Here is a 16,885-nt window from a genome sequence, read left to right as displayed (position 1 = left end):
AAGCCAATATATTTTAAAATATTATTTTCCTTTGCACAACGCCAGCTGTAAGGTTTTGGGTAGAAAAATAATTCATGGTAAAATTAAATTAAGCGGCGGTACTCAGCGATTCCACACAGATGCATCTGGAACGGGAACACAGGACCTCCACCCGCACAGACGGAGGGCAGCTTCAGCTGGCTCCGGGCGGGGCAGCCATCTTGACGACTCGAAACATCTGGCTATTTATAGACTGCCCAAGGCCTGGCAAAGCATTGCCACAGCCTCTGTCTCCCGGCCCCGCCCGGCCCCCTCCAGCCGCGCGCCAGCCACCACCCGGACTCTCCAGCGCTAACGTTTACCCTTGCGTTCACCTTTGCAATTGTAAATATAAATCAATCTGTTGTCACTGATGAGGCCTCTGGGAAATTCTCCCTCTCAGCCCAGGACGTGAAAAGATGTTCATGAGAAGTCTCCCAGCCGAACCACACATTTGTCCCGTGTCACCTGCGGGCCCACGGACCGCACGTGCTGGACGATTTCTGCAGCCCCTCGGCCCCGCGGGGAGGGGTCCTCTCTCCGGGAGAGCAGAATGGAACTCCCAGTGCAGAAAAGAACCAAGAAACCAACGTACCTGCTTCTGGTTCTGCGCCTGGCGAGGCCAATAAGATCCAGATAAGAACATCCTGTAACCCAGAAGTGTTGCTGTGGCTGAACTTGATAAAGGGCGCCCTTTACTGAGTGGACCTCCATTTTCAACTCTCGCCAGGAGGCTGTGTGAGAAAATGGTCTCAAAACAGGCGATCGATACCCTGTGCAGCGAGTGCGGTGCTGCTAAATGGCGCAGATTTCAGCCGTCTTTGAAGAGAGGGGAGCAGGCGCGCAGAGCAGCCGAGGTAGCTGGCGGGAGCAGCCTGCCTGTGGGGACAGGCCTCTGCAGGCAGGAGCAGAACCCTGGCTCCTGGTGGACGCCCCCCGCCCCGGGGGGTGTGTGTGAACGCACGGGGCTCCCTTGTATCCTGGGCGGTGTGCCGGCTTCAGCCGTGGTCGCTGGACTCCATGCGTTTGGGGTGGAACCTGTCTCAGGACAGGGGATGCAGAGCCACGGTGTCAGGTGGGAGCCCTGGGGAGGGGGGCCCTGGCGTGAAATCCTCTGCTGCCTCTGGTGGGGGTCCTGACCCCCAGCCCGGCAGGGCAGTGGGCTGCATTTAGGGGCCATGGTCACAGTCATGGCAGCCAGGCTTCTGGATACTGTTGGAAGAACAAGCAGGCCCTTCAGCTGGTGCACTCTGGGAGCCTTGGGAGCGAGCTGAGGCGGCTGTGCACCCCCGCGGCCAGCTACCTGGGCCTGAATCCGCCCTGGCCACGTCCTGGCTGTGTGGCTTTGGGCTCCCACCTAACCTCCCGGTGCCTGTGTCTTCTCGCAGGGAAGGGAGTGACAAGAAGAGCTGGCACCTCACTGGGTTACATTAAATCCCACGTGTGACACGCATAACTCAGGCCTCCGTGGACAGCACAGTGCGGGCATCAGCCATGACCTGGCTCGGGTGTGCTGCAGCCAGCCCGGGCAGAGCTCTCAGCCGTGCCCCCGAGCTGCTGTCCGCCAGAGCAGGTGGGCATCCGCACCGGGAGCTTCTCTGTTGAGGTGGGCCGCGAGGGGCGGCAGTCACGCGGAGAACCGGCCAGCCAGGCGGGGAGCCACAGGCTCGGTCACTGGCCCCACGGGGGCCGTGGCCTCAGTGCTTCTCTGGTCCTTCTGCAGGGACACACTGGCCAGCTTTCCACCACGCCCGGTGGCCGACACCGGGTCTGCTGGAGGGGACGCGGGCCTCGTGCTGCCCGCTGCCCTGCTGTGAGCCCGAGGGTCACGGTGCAGGCTGCGGCTACCTGGCAGGCTCGTCCTCACAGGGGGCCAGGGCCAGGCCCTTCATGAGCGGCTCTGGATGGGGGAGAGGACGGCGGAGTTGTCCCTTTTCAGTTGGGTTCAGTCTGGCCCATCCAGCAAGAATATTCCACATCCTTTTCCAAACAACGGAGCCAGCTAACACTCTCCCACCCGCAGCACCGTTCAGTGCCTTTTTGGAGAGGGGATCCCAGATTCCTGGCCAGGAAACTGAAGATTTAGAATTAGCTAGAGACAGGCTTCTCCCCATGGGCCGGGCCCGTGGGCCCCCACTCCAGGCACTGGGGTCGGGGTCGTTCTGCGCTGTGGGGGCTGCCTGTGTATCGGTTGCGGGGAGCGGCTTTGGCAGCACCCCTGGCCCCTGCCCACTGCGTGGTAGCATTATTTGTGTTGGCAATGGTGATGTATTCTCTGCCACTGGGAGGGGTGAGGCCGCACATCCTCCCTCCGTGCGCTGAGGTGGAAAGAGCAGGAATCACACATGTCACCCCTGCAAATGTGGCTGACACAGCATGGCTCCCGTGGGCCTGCCTGCCGGGGTCTTGTCTGGGGAAGCGCCAGTGTGGACCGAGGAGAGAGAGAGAGAGAGAGAACGGGGCAGTCTTTCCCCGGAAGACAAGGGAAGCACCGTGTCTGCGGGCGGGGAAGAGTGGCTTGCAGATCTGGAGCCAGGGAGATGAGAGGCTCAGAGCCCAGGTCCATCACAGGTGGGGCTTCCTCAGAGGGAAACTGAGCGCTCCCTGGAGCCAGCGGAACCCGTGCAGCGCCCACGGGGAATCTGATAGTTGTCGCCCACCAGAGGCGGCGGGCCGGGGACCCGAGTCTCTTTCTGTTTCTGCTGGAATTGTTTCCTGGTTGCCGCCTTCCTGGGTGTAAGCACCCCGGACGCACTGCTGACCAGGTCACGCTCTCTCCATCGGAAACTCCTTCTGCACCCCAGCACTTGCAGTCCCGGGGGCTGATCGCCTGGGCCACCAGCAGGCTTGATGGGGGGCAGTGTGCAGCACGGACAGGTTTGGTCGATTCTCGTAACATTTGCTTTTATGTAAATTGAAAGGTTCAGCTGCCGTGTTGAGTTTCACCATGGTCTGGTGATCTCATCGCCTGCCTACCCTGGGGTGGGATTGGGTGCTGGGCTGGTGTGGGCCACAGAGACACTCGGAGCCACTGGGAGGTCCTAGGGGTGGAAGTCGAGGGCTGGTTCCAGGTGCCCCTGTGGCACCTACACAGCCTCACTTCTCAGTGGCCGGCAGGGTCAGGGCTCCCCTACATCCTGCCCATTTCCTGCTCAGCCTCTCTGACCTTTGACACCAGTGGTGGTTAGGGTCTTGATGAGGGCACCCACCTGCTTTTTGCAGCAGGAAGTCCCCAAAGGCTGAGAGGTGTTGAGAGGGTGCCCTGGTTCTGGGCCCTCCCAAGGGTTCCAGCTCAGCACTGCAGGTCCAGGTCCACCCGCTCCTGCCTCCCGCTCTCCCTCCCCAGCCGCTGGTGCTGTGGGCTCCCAGCTCCAGCACCAGACAGAAGCAGAAGCCCCACCTGGCGGGGTGTCCAGTCCCGGGACTGTGTTGAGTAGCAACCTCCTTGGCAAATCCTTTGCCAGGGACAAACTGGTTTGGATGTCGTTCATCCTCAGGAAACACGTTGCAATTTGGTTGCCGGGGTAGCAGAATCGGCAAGGGGGTCTCTCCCTGAGAGACTAGACCAGCTCTCCCAGGAAAGCACTAGTCTCAGGAGCTCAGCCTGCTGTCAAGCAGGTCACTCCCTTTGCTGGGCTCTGCTCCCACGCGTGTCTACCCGTCTCCCCCGTCCGCCTCACGTGGGGAGCTGAGCTGGTGCACCCTGGAGCCTGGGCTTCTTGCCTCAGATCTCTGGGCTGCAGAGCCTCTTTATTCATGACCTGTGCAGGTGCAGGGGTTCTGTCACAGCTACCAAAACAGACCACAACCCCGGCTCGTACACAGAGCAGCTGTGCCCACAGGGGGCCTCCGACTCAGGCTTCATTTTGATAAATACGTATTTGTTTGAAAGGCAGAGATAGAGGAGAGAGAGAGAGAGAGAGAGCGAGCTCCTATCCACTGGTTCATTCCCCAAATGCCCACAACAGCTGGGTCTGAACCAGGCCAAAGCCAGGCGCAGGGAATTCAGTCCAGGTCCCCAGCTGGGTGGCAGGGACCTAACGGCCTGAACCATTGTTGCCGCTCCCAGGGTGGGCATGTGGGCAGCTGGAACTGGGGGCAGTGCCCAACTCAAACCAGGCACTCGGATGCGGGATGTGGGCATGTCAAGGCCCAATTCCCACGCTGCCAGTTCAGGCCTCTCAGGGCTGCTCGGCACTGGGGGCCCCTGCCTTTGGGGTTCCTGGGGCTGCTTGGTACTGGGGGCCCCCCGCCTTCGGGGGTTCTCGGGACTGCTTGGCACTGGGGGTCCCCTGCCTTCAGGGTTCCCAGGGCTGCTCAGCACTGGGGGCCCCCGCCTTCGGGATTCCCAGGGCTGCTCAGCACTGGGGGCCCCCCACCTTCGGGGTTCCTGGGGCTGCTTGGCACTGGGGGCCCCCTGCCTTTGGGGTTCCCGGGGCTGCTCAGCACTGGGGGCCCCCACCTTCAGGGTTCCCGGGGCTGCTCGGCACTGGGGGCCCCCCACCTTCAGGGTTCCTGGGGCTGCTCGGCACTGGGGACCCCCCGCCCTTGGGGTTCCAGCCCCAGCCCTTTCTTGCAGATCCCTGCGCCACTTGCTCAGTGACTGTCGAGGTTCGTCTGTAGTTTTCCTCTCGTTGCTGAGTCAGGTGGTGCCAATGGGTTGAGCAAGATCAAGCTGATGACGGAGACCTTGAGATGAGGATGTGGGGGCAGAGGGAGGGTGACTCAGCATCCTGACCAGCAGGATGGGGAGAGCCGGCCCCATGGCCTCCCCAGGTGCGAATCTCACCAACTTCTTCCCTTTCATTTGTGCGAACTTTTACTTGTGTTTTTTTTATTTCAGAGGCCAATGGCCTAATAAAAATATAGACAGAGAATTAAAAGGAGAGTGTGTATTATATTAAAAATACAAAAACAAAAGGATTTGCTGATGTTCCAAAAACTCACTTCCGTTGCTGGCTTCCCAGACACCAAGTGCAGTTAGTGGCAAACATTAGGCAGCCAGCAGATTGCCAGGTTTTGAGAGGCACTGTCCCAGTTAATCGAGACATCTGAAGACTACATGGGGAGAAGCTGGGGTGTCGCCCAAGAAATGCGACTCCCCAGGCTGGCCTATCAGGAGCAGGCTGGGCGGGATTTGGGGAGGGGAGTGGAATGAGTCCCCAGTTCCCAGTGCCAGTTGATTAACAGAGCAGCGTCAATGCCGTCTCCAAGGGCAGGCGCACGGGGCTCACACTCCCGGCGAGGGGGGTGCTGCTCCCCTCAGGGGTGGCACAGGTGCAGTGGGAGAGCAGAGGGGCCACACGGCCAGCCCTGCACGGGGAGGCCGGCAAGAGAGGAGGACGAGCTGGCCAGCACACCCCAGTCTGGATCACGAGCTCCATCTCGGCGAAACGTCTGCTCCTTAGGAAGCCGGTGATCGTGCCGCCACCGTAAGTGTTCACCTGCCTGTGCCCGGAGCAGGACCCACCTAGCGTCTGCACATCTACAGAGACGTATTTTCCCTGCACCCACAACAGAGCCCGAGCGCTTCAAGCAACTCGCGTGTTGGTCTCCCCTCTAGCTGCCTGGATGCCTGATGGGCTGACTTTCAAACTGTTCACTCGAGAAAGCGTCACAGTCGTTTTTAAGTCTAGCACCCAGATCACGGGGACAAGGCAGGCTACAAGGCACACTTACAGTAGAGCCACGGGTTTGTTCTCCAAGACCTCGGGGAAGGCCTGAACAGCTCAGACCTGCCTGATCCACTTTGGGGGGAAGACGGTCCTCCAAGGACGGGGGAGGTGGCCAGGCGGGTCTGCCCAGCATTATTAACTCGTCCGTAATTAGCGCATAGCTCCGATACAATTTAGCTCGTGCCATATGGGCCGATGGAGTGCTGTACGGTACCCCCCGCGCAGGTGACAGTCTGTCACATCGAAGGCAGAGTAGCATGAAACAAACAACTACACACCCTTAACGACAATGGTGCCATTTGCAACACCAGAGTTATGGCTGTGTAAGCACTTCCATTAGAAACTCTTATTTCCAAAGATTTTATAAATTAGTCATTTAAAAAATCACTCTGGGCTGAGATGAAATCCAACCAATGAGCTCGTAGCCAGCAAGGTTTGTGTTCAATGGCTCTCGGAAAAGAAGCGCCAGGCGGCAGCCACACAGGCGTTTCCCTCGGATGCGCTGCCTGGGACGGCAAGTGCTGCTCTGTGGAGAGGCGGAGAGAAGCATCCAGCCCGGGAACAGGAGGCACGGGTGCCTTGGCCCTGGGTGCCCGCGCGCCGTAGCGGGCCTGCTCAGTCTGCTCCGGGTGCCGATCGGAGGAGCGATGGGGCTCGCCCTAGGGAGGGACCCTGGGGCCCCATCAGGAGGGCAATGGCAGAGCGGAGGAAAAATCTCCCAGCAGCACTTGCAGGTTTCTCTGGGGCCTGAGTCTGAGAGCCAAGCTGCCGTGAGCAGCCCGGCATTGCTGCTGGTTTTCAATCACATGGCGGCCTACGCTGAGAGCCCAGAACCACGCTCCCGTGGCCCAGGCGACCCTGCCTCGCTGGCCTGCCTTGTACCTTGATGCCGACAGCCCTGGTGTCTCTGATTCTGTCAGCAAGAGCACACCTTACCACACTGCCACAGCCCCCAGCAGGTGCACAGGTCAGCCCCCTCCCACTCCCACTCCCATGTCTGCGTCGCCCCCTCCCATGACTCTTGACAGGATCTTCGGCTTCCTGTTCCCAAAGCTGAAACCTGGGACTTAGGTTCTGCTCAAAGCATCTAGGATGCTCCCCAGAGCCTTCCCTTTCTGCTTGGATCGGGTGGGCCTGGCCCTCACAGACGTGGGAGGGAGGGCGAGAGTGAGTGGAGAGGTCGTGGGCTGCCCTTCAACAGCCAAGAGCAACCCTAGGGGCAAGTCCTGCCCCAAGCTGTTGGTGCCAGCGTTTGAGCCGCTGCAGGCCCGGCAATGTTGAGCTTGGATCAGCTAAACACACGCATCTCCTCTACGTTTTCCCTTGAGCAATGGACAAACGTCTTCACCTCGGCGCTACCCTCTGCCCCCAGGCACTGCACCCAGAAGGGCTCAACAGCCCACAAGGCCACCCCAGGGGTTGGGCCTTTCCCTCAGGTTCACAGTGAAGAGAGAGGGGCTCTGAGTCTCACGCCTCTCTAAGGACTGACCTTGAACAAAGACCCCATGTTTGAAAGAAGGGAAGAAACAAATGGGACCAGCTGCTGGGCCACGTGTGGCATCTCCAAAGTGTGTGGGTGGAAGAGGACCCACGGCTGGGGCCGTGGGGACTGAAGGGGGCCGTTGTGGGCCCCTGCTTCTCCTGACCGTGTGTCCTCGAGCCCAGCGAGGCTCTGGGCCTGGGCTGTGCGGGCAGCAGCTCTGCCGTGGGCTGCAATGTCCACTCCCTGCAAATAGTTTTGAGTCATGACACACGCCAGACATGAGCGCGGCCTTTCTTCATGAACGCTGCTTCTTCGTGTCTGTCTTCCCCCAACGTGTGCACGTGTGTGCGTGCACGTGCGTGTGGGCGTGTGCGTGCACGCATCCCGTCTGCTGCCAGCGTCGAGAGGGGATCTGGGAGTTCCAGAGACTGGTCTTTGGACAGGCAGCTCTGCCGTGCGGCATCGCCGGGAAGACGTGAGCTGTGCTGCGCAGACGGGAGCTCCGTTTCCTGCCTCTCGTCGGTGGCTGTGTGGCTCCGCGCTTTCCAACCGAGTGATGCCAAATGTCCTGCCATTTCATCAGCAGCAGCAGACAGAGCTCTTTCCAAATGCCACTGCTCGGAGCATCTGCTGTTATTAGGCGAGATGATCGAATGCTGAAGAGAACTTCAATTTGGTTCTCCCACCACTTAGGGAGCAAGCACGATGCGCAGTCTGCACACGAAGCAAATACGTTGGGGCCGTGGTGCCAGTGGCTGCGTTTTGTGTTGCCACTTATTACTGACGGTGAAATGAACTTGGACCTTCTGTAATAAGCGTTATTTAAAGAAAAAAAGCTCTGTGGTTCGGGGGCACGCCGCCCATGCAGCCCACTGAGTGCTCTCCTAGAGAACATGCGGTGGTGTCCTGCATTCAGAGCGGGGGCCGCACGAAGCCCATGGTCGGTCCAGACTTCCCTGCTCCCTGACAGCCCCCCGCTAACAGGGGGAGAGGCAGGAGTCATCCAGGCTCCCTGTGAGGCAGGCAGGAGCGCGTGAGCCCAGACACACGAGATAGCATCTCCAAAGGAATGCTTTTAGCTGCCTCACACTTCAAGGAGAGTTTGAACAATAACACAGCACAGGCAGAGGCAGCCCCAGACAGGACGATGCTGTGGGGGGGAAAGTCGCCAGAGAGAGAAGTGTGGGCAGCTGTGGCCATCTGGGGAGCATCGAGGGGCTGCCTGCTCTCTGCCCCCCTGCCAGAAACTTCCGGGCTGCTTTGCTGTCTGCAGTGATGCAGAGCAGAGAGCACGGGGAGCAGAGGTGCCGCCGGGAGCAGAGGTGCCGCGGGGCCTGCGGGTCTGAGCGTCGCTTTGACTGTGTTTCAACCGCAAGGCTCTGCTTGCCCAATCTCTGCTCTCGCGTCGTCGGCTCCCGCGCTTTTGCCCGGCTGCTTCGGCCTTGGGGATGCTGATGTAGATTAAGCGGGGAGCACAGTGTCCCACTGTTTAGACGGCCCTGAGAAAGGCGAGCCTTGCACTTCAGGGGAGAAGGAGGCTTAGGGGCTGTCTCCGTGAGGTCGAGCTGCAGGGGTGGGCTTTTGTCTGGCATTTGGAATCTGCGGGCCTGGACCTGAAGCCGACCTTTGTGTAAAACGAGGGAGAGCCGAGAGTGAGAAGATCTCCAGCCTTGTTTTCAAGAAATTTCCTTGCCGGTTGCAAGAGAACCTAGGCGTCTTCTAAGTGTCAGATGAAGTCATCATTTATTTAGCAGTCATTCGGTCATGAAAAACCTTTTAAAACAAGGGCCTGAGTGATGGCCAGCACTGGGTTTCCCATGCTGTGGGGCTGTGTGCGTGAGGCAGGCATCCTTTTCCAAGCTGGAGCTGTCCCCCCGTGCGTGGCAAGTGAGGGGAGCCCCTGTGCCCCTGAGACAGGCGTGCCCTGCAGGGACACACATTATGGCTTTGATTCATGGCAAACGCCCACAGGGCCTGGACTGCGCTGTGTGTGACAGCTCCCCACTGGGGCTGTGGTCTCCAGCTTGGGAGGGAGGGCATCTTTCCAGAAGTTTCTCTGGCCTGGACATGGCCATCTCTGGACACTGTCTCTCTCACGTGGCTCTTGCCTGTCAGCCACAGGGGTGCAGCCACCAGAGCAGCTAATCCTGCCTCGTACCCCCAGCCCCGGGCCCACACCACCCCTGGGGACCACCCTCGCCCCTCCCAGACAAACTGTCAGTCCAGGAGGCGGCGACGGAGGCCCATGCTTGCTGCCCACTTTGAGAGCCTGAAGTCACAGCAGAGCAGACATACACGACACCCCTGTCCTTTGTGTCCAAGTCCCCATGAAGCCAGCCTCATGCAGCAGGTCGCTAAGGCCCCCAGGTGTCCCCACGTGTCTGTTGGTGGATCGTGGTGAGGCTGGCCCACATGGACGCCAGCCTTCTCCAGAGTCGCTTTCTCCAGCCTGATTTTTGTTTCACAAGCTCTCAACATCCTTAGAACCCACCGGCAACTTTGCCGCTGCAGTGTGCCGCCCGCCTGCTCCGGCCTGCTTACCTCTGGCAGGGCTGCGAGAGGAGCAGAGACTTCCCGGCGCCCGCTGCAGAGGGCCTGACCCCCTCTGGCATGGACCCGTTGCTCACGTAACACCCACGTTGATAAAACCACTCCCAAGGGGCCAGCGCTGGGGCGCAGTGAGTTACGTTTCTGTCTGTCACACCAACATGCCATGCGGTGCCGGCTCAAGTCCCGGCTGCTCCACTCCAGACCCAGCTCCCGGCTGATGCACCTGGGAAAGCAGTGGACGATGCCCCCTGCTGCACCCACGTGGGAGACTGGAAGAAGCTCCTGGATCCTGGATTCAGATTGGCCCAGCTCCAGCCATTGCGGCCACTTGGGCAGTGAACCAGCGGATGGAAGATCTCTGTAATTCTGACGTTCCAATCATAAATCAATCTTTAGGAATAAATAAATAAACGAAGCGCTCCTGCGCTCTGCAGCCTCGCTCTCTCCTGTGCACAGGCTGCTCTGATTCTTGCAGAGGAACCGTCATCAGGGCTCCCGAGGGCGGAACGACCTTGACAAGGTGAAGTGCAGAGACCAAAGCTCACAGAGCAAGCCTTGCCTGTGGTGAGCGTGTTGGGCCCGTGCTTAGATGCCTGCTCCCATCTGGGAGTTCCTGGGATGGAATCCTGGCTCCACTTCTGATCCAGCTTCCTGCCAATGTGCCCGGGAGGCAGCAGATGTTGGCCCAGGGACTTGGGGTTCTGCCACCCATGTGGAGTTCCTGGCTCCTGGCTTCAGCCTGACACAGTCCCAGCTGCTGTGGCCATTTGGGGAGTGAACCGGTGGATGCCAGACCTCTCTCTCTCTCCCTTCCTTTTTCCATCACTCACCTTTCCAACTAAACTTCTAAAAGGCAGTGGAAGCTCAGGGAAAGGTATTTTTCCCAGTGTCAAGGAGCCAGGAGCACCCAGGTCGTTGTGGGTCCAGGACCAATGTCGCCAGGCCAGGCTCTGTTGTTGGGTCTCTGGTTTCAGGCCTGCGTCTTGTCATCGAGGGTGCTCCTTCTCACACGGTCTCCTTGGCTGTTAGGGTCACCCAGCAGGGCTGACTCTGCCCCTCAGAGGCCCTGGTATGGGAATCCGGCCTGCCTAGCACCTTCCAGGCTTTCCCAGTGGACATTTGCAGTGGCTCCATAGTCGAAGCATTAGGGTCAGCACCCCAGGCTGCGTGCGCTCTGACCCTGACCTGCCTCCTATATGGGTGTCCCCACGTCACCCCATGACACTCTTCACTGCCTGGGAGTCTCCATCGTCTAGAATGCCTCTCCCCCTCCCAGATCTGTGGGCTTCATCCTGGACACGCTGGCTCTCAAGCCTGGCTGAGGGTTTCTCCCACACGCCCCCCGGCCACCTCCTCTCTGAGCCGTCCCAGCACCCAGCACAGTGCGAGGCGGCTCCCCATTTGCTGGTCAGCCACCCCTGTGGGGCTGTGACCCTCATGCGGTAGGAACTGTGCCTGCCTTGTGCCGTGTGCCAGCACCCAGCCCCCAGCACCCAGCAGGGGGTTGCTGGAGCATACAGCATTCCTTCCTGCAGGCAGCACTGGGTGCAGACCCTCTCCAGGGAGTGGCCCTCACCCAGCCCCCGCCAAGAGGCCCGGTGCTCCACCAGCACCCCTGCCAGCTCCAATCAACGGCACCCTTGAGCCCCAGCAGCCCCAGTGATGGGCGTCCTCCTGTGACCGGGTGGTGGAGGATCTGACACTCGAGCCGCAGGCCGCACTGGACTCCCAGCTCCCCGGCAGCTCCAGGGCCAGGCTCAGAGGAAGGGCTGCACAGACTCTTGACGCTGTCGCTGTCGCCTATGGGCGCCAGCCTGAGGAGGGCGTGGGTGTTACTTGGGAACCCTGCAATGAATGAAGAACTGAGTGCTGGCATGAATGAATGAATGAATGAATGGGGTGAGCATGAGCCAGTGCTGAGCAGCCCCCACCCACAGTGAGGGGAGCCATCTGACCCCTGGGCTGTGTGAGGACACGGGGGTGGGGCCCTGCCTGTAGTTTGGAAATAGTGACCTGTTCCTGCAGAGACCCCCTGATCGTCTGCCGACAGCAGACCCCGATCCAGCTTGAACTCAGGCTCCTGTCTCTGTCTGCAGAGTAGAAAGGAGGCTTGCGTCTTAAACACGTTTGTAAATTATTGCCTTGATCGCCCTGTCTCTAGTGGAATCTAGTTTTTCTCTTTGGGTTCACTTGTCTGCCTCTTGCTGCTCCTAACTCCAACTATCAGAGGCGCCCTGCCCCTGTCTGTCCAGCCAGAGACCCTGCTCCCCGCACAGGCCACCTGCACCCTGGGGAGCCGTGTCCATGCCTGCAGGAGACTGGTTCCCTGTGCCAGTCGGCCACCTTGGCCCGGCCCAAAGTGGGATTTTCTCTGAGACCTGCAGCGCAGCCAATACATTCTCTCTTTTCTCTGAAGTTAAAAAAATATTGCTGTTTGCAAGTTTGGCCTCCTGTTTGAGTTGTGTGTTTGACTCTGTTATGTAGGGACCAGGAGTTTACAGAGTCTGGCTGGAAGCAGCCTGGAGGTGACAGCCTGGGGGCCTTGCCGGTGGGGAGCGGGCACGCGGGCTCTGCCTGCTGCCCTGGCGCCGGCTCCTGTGCCTGGCGCCCGCACCTCTGCCCCTCCTCTCACTGCTCGAGCTTCATCTTCCTTTGAAGGCCCCGGGGGCTGTGGCAGCAAAGGCAGCTGCTTCGGGGGGGGGGGGCGGGGTGAGATGGGAGGGGGCACAGAATGTGAAGGAGGCAGCCCCTCCTCACCCCTGGGCTCCTTTAATCACAGATACCAAGCAGGAAGAAGTGGCGATCCCAGGCCTGACCCCGCCAGCCCCCACCAAGGAGCCAGGGCCAGCTTTACCCTGGGCCAAGCTTAGTGCACAAACACCCCACCGCCATCACCACCACCACCACCTGGTGGCCGAGAGCCACCAGCACCCAGTGGGTGTTCCCTGGCCCTCAGCTACCACACAGCCTGGTGCAGGTGAGCTTGGCTCAGGTCCTTGCAGGAGCCCGGAGGACATGGACGGGAAGCGGGAGTGGCCGGAGTAAGCCCTTGGCCCGGTGTCTGCAGAACTGGGAGCGTGCGAGAGCCTGTCCCAGCTGCCAGTCAGGACCCCACTCCTGTCACAGTCCCTGAGCAGAAAGGGCTCGGGTCAAGCCGGTTGTGGTCGCATCACGGAGTCAGAAATGACGGGACACACCCTGAAACTGCAGCTGCGGCTGTGAACACCCAGACTCCTCCCGCTGCCTGCGCCGTGGGAGCCGCAGCAAAGACCGGGGCCCCCTCTGCCTTTGGCAGCTGGAAAGAATCCAAGGTCGGCTAAAAATACGTGACGGATGGGAACTTGCTCTCACAGCAGGGAGGGGACTCCACAAGGGCTCCGTTCTTGAAGAAAGGCATTCTGGGTAGAAAGGGTGGCGATGGTGTGGGGAGACCAGGCTGTGGCTGTGTCTCCAATAGTCAGGACACACAGCGCGCTCTCTCTCACCCTCTCATTAGCTGTATTCCCACCTTTGACTGCAGGGGCGGGGCCATTGGCAGCGCTAAGAACTACCCCCCCAATCCCTCAAGGGCCATGCTTCCCGGAGGCTGAGCAATGCCACAGTCCGTGGGAGCCCCTGGGGTCCTTCCTGGTCAGCCGTGTAGTCCTCAGGAGGCCTGGGCCCTGGCCATGTCACAGGACACCACAGCAGGGTCCAGCAGCAGCAGCGACTGTCCCGAGTGCAGCCAGGACGAGGGGCAGAGCTTCAGTCAGAAAAGGGGGTGCACCTGCCCGGCTCTGGCTCTGTGCTCAGCGAGGGGACGCCCCTGACATCCAGGGTGGGAAATTTCCCGGCAACTCACTTTTAACAAATTGCTTCCCAAGCTGCCTTAAATCATTTACCTGCTTCAATATCCCAACTGCCATGTATTTTTCATCTGCCCCATCCCTACAGGCCATCTCCCCCAAATCAGTAAATCCAATTTGTCATCACTCAGATAGGTTTTCAGGCTCGGAACAACCATTTTTTATATAAACCAAACGGGATTAACTTCCATCAATTGTTTAACTGCAATCAACACATGTTCATAAACATTGTAAATATATCCACTCTTCTGCTTCACAAGACGGGCGCCCACCACCAGCCAAAGGATCGGGCTAGGAGGGCGCCCTCCCCCGTGCTTTATGGGGCTATTAATGAGTATGGATTGCAATGTCTCTTTAATTTTACCTTGGCTTGAGGGAGCCTTATTTTCCTAGGGATTTAGGTTAGCTCCCAGATGGTAAAAATCAGGATCAATCTTCTTTTCGAGTTAAAAAAAAAAATCACTCTCATATCCAGTCTTGCCATTTCTGCTCTAGGCTCTCATTTCCCACTACCTTGCTAAAAATAACTGCCAGTGGTTTGTGGAATTTGTTTGCTAATTCCCTAAGTCCCCAAAGGTACTTGCTGGTGACACGCAATAAACCTGACCAGCTCAGATTTCCCAAGTTATCTCGCGTCGTCACTTGGTGTTTCTGGGTGGACGTAACCAGTTGTGCGCCCCTCAGGTCTATGTGGGTGGTTTCTCTCGTGGATTAGGAACACATGGAGTTTCAGAAGGTTCTCTCCCACTGCTGGTCTTATTGCTTGGATTCTTTTTTTTTTTTTTTTAAAGATTTATTTATTTATTTATTTTACAAGTAGAGTTACAGACAGTGAGAGGGAGAGACAGAGAGAAAAGTCTTCCTTCCGTTGGTTCACCCCCCAAATGGCCGCTATGGCCGGAGCTGCACCGATCCGAAGCCAGGAGCCAGGAGCTTCTTCCTGGTCTCCCATGAGGGTGCAGGGGCCCAAGCACTTGGGCCATCCTCCACTGCCTTCCCCGGGCCACAGCAGAGAGCTGGCCTGGAAGAGGAGCAGCCGGGACTAGAACCCGGCGCCCATATGGGATTCTGGCGCCGAAGACGGAGGATTAGCCAAGTGAACCACGGCGCCAGCCCCTGAATGCTTGGATTCTTCATTGTTGCTGGGTATGGGGCGCTCCCCGTGGGTCAGGCCCGGTCCCAGGCGCTGTGTCCCACCAACGACCAAGTCAGACAAGGAACGCTGCCTTCATGATGCTTCTGTTTCAGTGGAGTGGGTGAACGGTGAGGGAGGTCTCTGATGAGTAATGGAGGCTGAGGGTTTGGTGGAAGGTGTGGGATGAAGGCAACGAGTCAAGAGAACAGGGCGCTGGCCTTCGAGGCAGGGCTGCCAGTCCTCCCGGGCCGCCCCTGAGCCCTGGCAGAGACGTCAGGGCACCGGCTCTGCCGCCCCCGGCCCTCCCTCCCTGCCCTGAGCGCCCCCTCTTGCCCCTCGTGGGCTGTTCTCTTTTGCTTTCCAGTCTCTGGGTCCTGCTGAGGTCCTCGGTGACCGTCTTCGGCTGGCCTGGCTGTGCAGGCTGCAGCCCGTCTTTCGCCTCCGGAAGAGCGCGCTCCCGGCCCCGTCTCACAAGCTGCCCTCTGCGCCGCTCACGCACTCTTGCTGCAGCCGGGGTGTGGGAACTGGGAGAAGACACGCGGAAAACCAGACACCGTTGGTTCTAGAAATGTCTCTCAAGCCACACAGCTTGTCCGTGCGTGTGGGCGGACACGCACGCTACTCAGAATTCTGTTAAGGATCCTTTTTCTGGTCAACAGAGCTATGGCTTAATTTGTAGATTTTTACAGATGACAGCTGAAACTGCTGAAAGCCGCAGCTGTCATTGTCCCTGGGATCCGGTCAACGGGTTCCCCTTGGCGTCTGAGGGGCTGCCGGGTTTTCCCGATGCTCCACAGCAGGGCTGGACAGTCCGCCTGGACGCTGGACCCGGGTCCTTCCGCCCGCTCCGGGAGGCATGGAGGCTTCCTCCAGGCTTCTGCTGCCCAGCCGCCGTCTCCCCCTCCCCCCCCTCCCCTGCCCCCCCTCCTGCCCCATGCATCCTGGGCACGCTGCCATCCCATTACAGCCTCCATCCGCACGTCCCCTCCCAGCTCCCCAGCCTCCCCCCTCACTCTGACCTCTCAGGCAGTTCCTGGCACCCCTCCAAGACCCCCTACCTTTGGCTGTTAGAGTGGCAGGGCGCAGCAGCTGTGGCCGCGTCTCAGCTGGGCCCTGCCGCCGGGCTCGGCAGATGCCCCATGTGCGGCCTGTGTGAGGGTCCTCGGCAGCCCCTGGGACACCCCGCGCTCTTCAGGGGCTGCTCTGCCAAGTCCCTCCCCCCCAGAGGCTGAGGCGCTGGGGGAGAAGCTGTCCTGGGTGAACGGGGTTTCCTCCGATTAAGTGTCCGCGAGTTGTGACCTCCCGGCCACAGCCAGGCCCGCGGTCTCGCCGGGCGATAGCCGAGGAGGTGGAACAGGATCTGTGTCCCACCGCTCCAGTTTCATTCAAAAGCAGCAGAGCCTGCAGGAAATGGCGGCCACGCCACCCTGGAGTTCTCCCGGCAGCGGGCGTGGGGAGTCGGGGGCTCCATGGGTTCCGATGGGAAGTGGGGCGGACATGGACTAGGGCCACAGAACGCTGTGCCCTGGTTCTGGGAGGAGCGTCTGGTGGACGAGGGGTGCAAGCCCCCCTCCTCCCGCAAGGGCACAAGGACCCTCGGGGGTGTCCGGCTGCTTTCCTGGTTTGAACTCTGCAATTCTCCTTTTACCTGCCCCACCCCCCAATAAAAGAGGGAGTGAGGGCTGAGCCGTGGGGTCTTCCCAGAGACAGGAAGCAGGAGACAAGAGCCCTTTGTTTCTGCCAAAGCCGGAGGCCGGCTGGGCTGGGAGGAGGCAGGCATTATTCTGCCTCATTTCCATGGCCTCTGCCTTCTGACCGTGTGGAGGCATGCGTGCGTGGCTGGAGCGCATGCAGCGCGTTGCAGAGCGAGCCCGGCCGGCCCCGTGCTCCTGGGCTGCGCTCAGTCCCGGCCCTCCGGGCCGAGCCGCGCTCCCTGTCCCCGGCAGCCCGAGTCGCGGGTTCTGCCGAGCTGCTTTCAGAATCCCCAGTGCCCTCCACGTGTGGGAAGGCAGCCGGGCAGCCACGGCAGGGCCGTCAGGTGCTGCCCTGGACCGGGGCGCCCACGGGTCGGGGTCCTGGCTGCCCCCGCTTCAGGGTCTGGGAAGTCCACAGCCCCTCAGGGATGCAGCTGGTAACCAGACATCACTGTAACCATGGGGACGTGTCCAGGGCCGGACAC

At 60.0% G+C, this 16,885-nt stretch overlaps 1 long non-coding RNA gene across 1 annotated transcript; it reads right to left on the bottom strand.

The window, feature by feature from the left end:
• Window positions 1-14,269: 14,269 nt before the first annotated feature.
• LOC149121891 (uncharacterized) lies at window positions 14,270-15,899 on the bottom strand. Its single transcript, XR_016221041.1, has 2 exons — window positions 15,765-15,899; window positions 14,270-15,230 (listed from the first exon to the last, which is right to left on the bottom strand). It is a non-coding gene; the product is annotated as an uncharacterized LOC149121891 (long non-coding RNA).
• Window positions 15,900-16,885: the final 986 nt, after the last annotated feature.

Source organism: Oryctolagus cuniculus, chromosome 15 (assembly GCF_051225735.1).
Source record: "Oryctolagus cuniculus isolate XC-2025 breed Fujian yellow rabbit chromosome 15, ASM5122573v1, whole genome shotgun sequence".
Lineage (NCBI taxonomy): Eukaryota > Metazoa > Chordata > Mammalia > Lagomorpha > Leporidae > Oryctolagus > Oryctolagus cuniculus.
The sequence above is the reverse complement of the archived record's forward strand: the minus strand, read 5'-3'. Positions and strand labels throughout refer to the sequence as shown.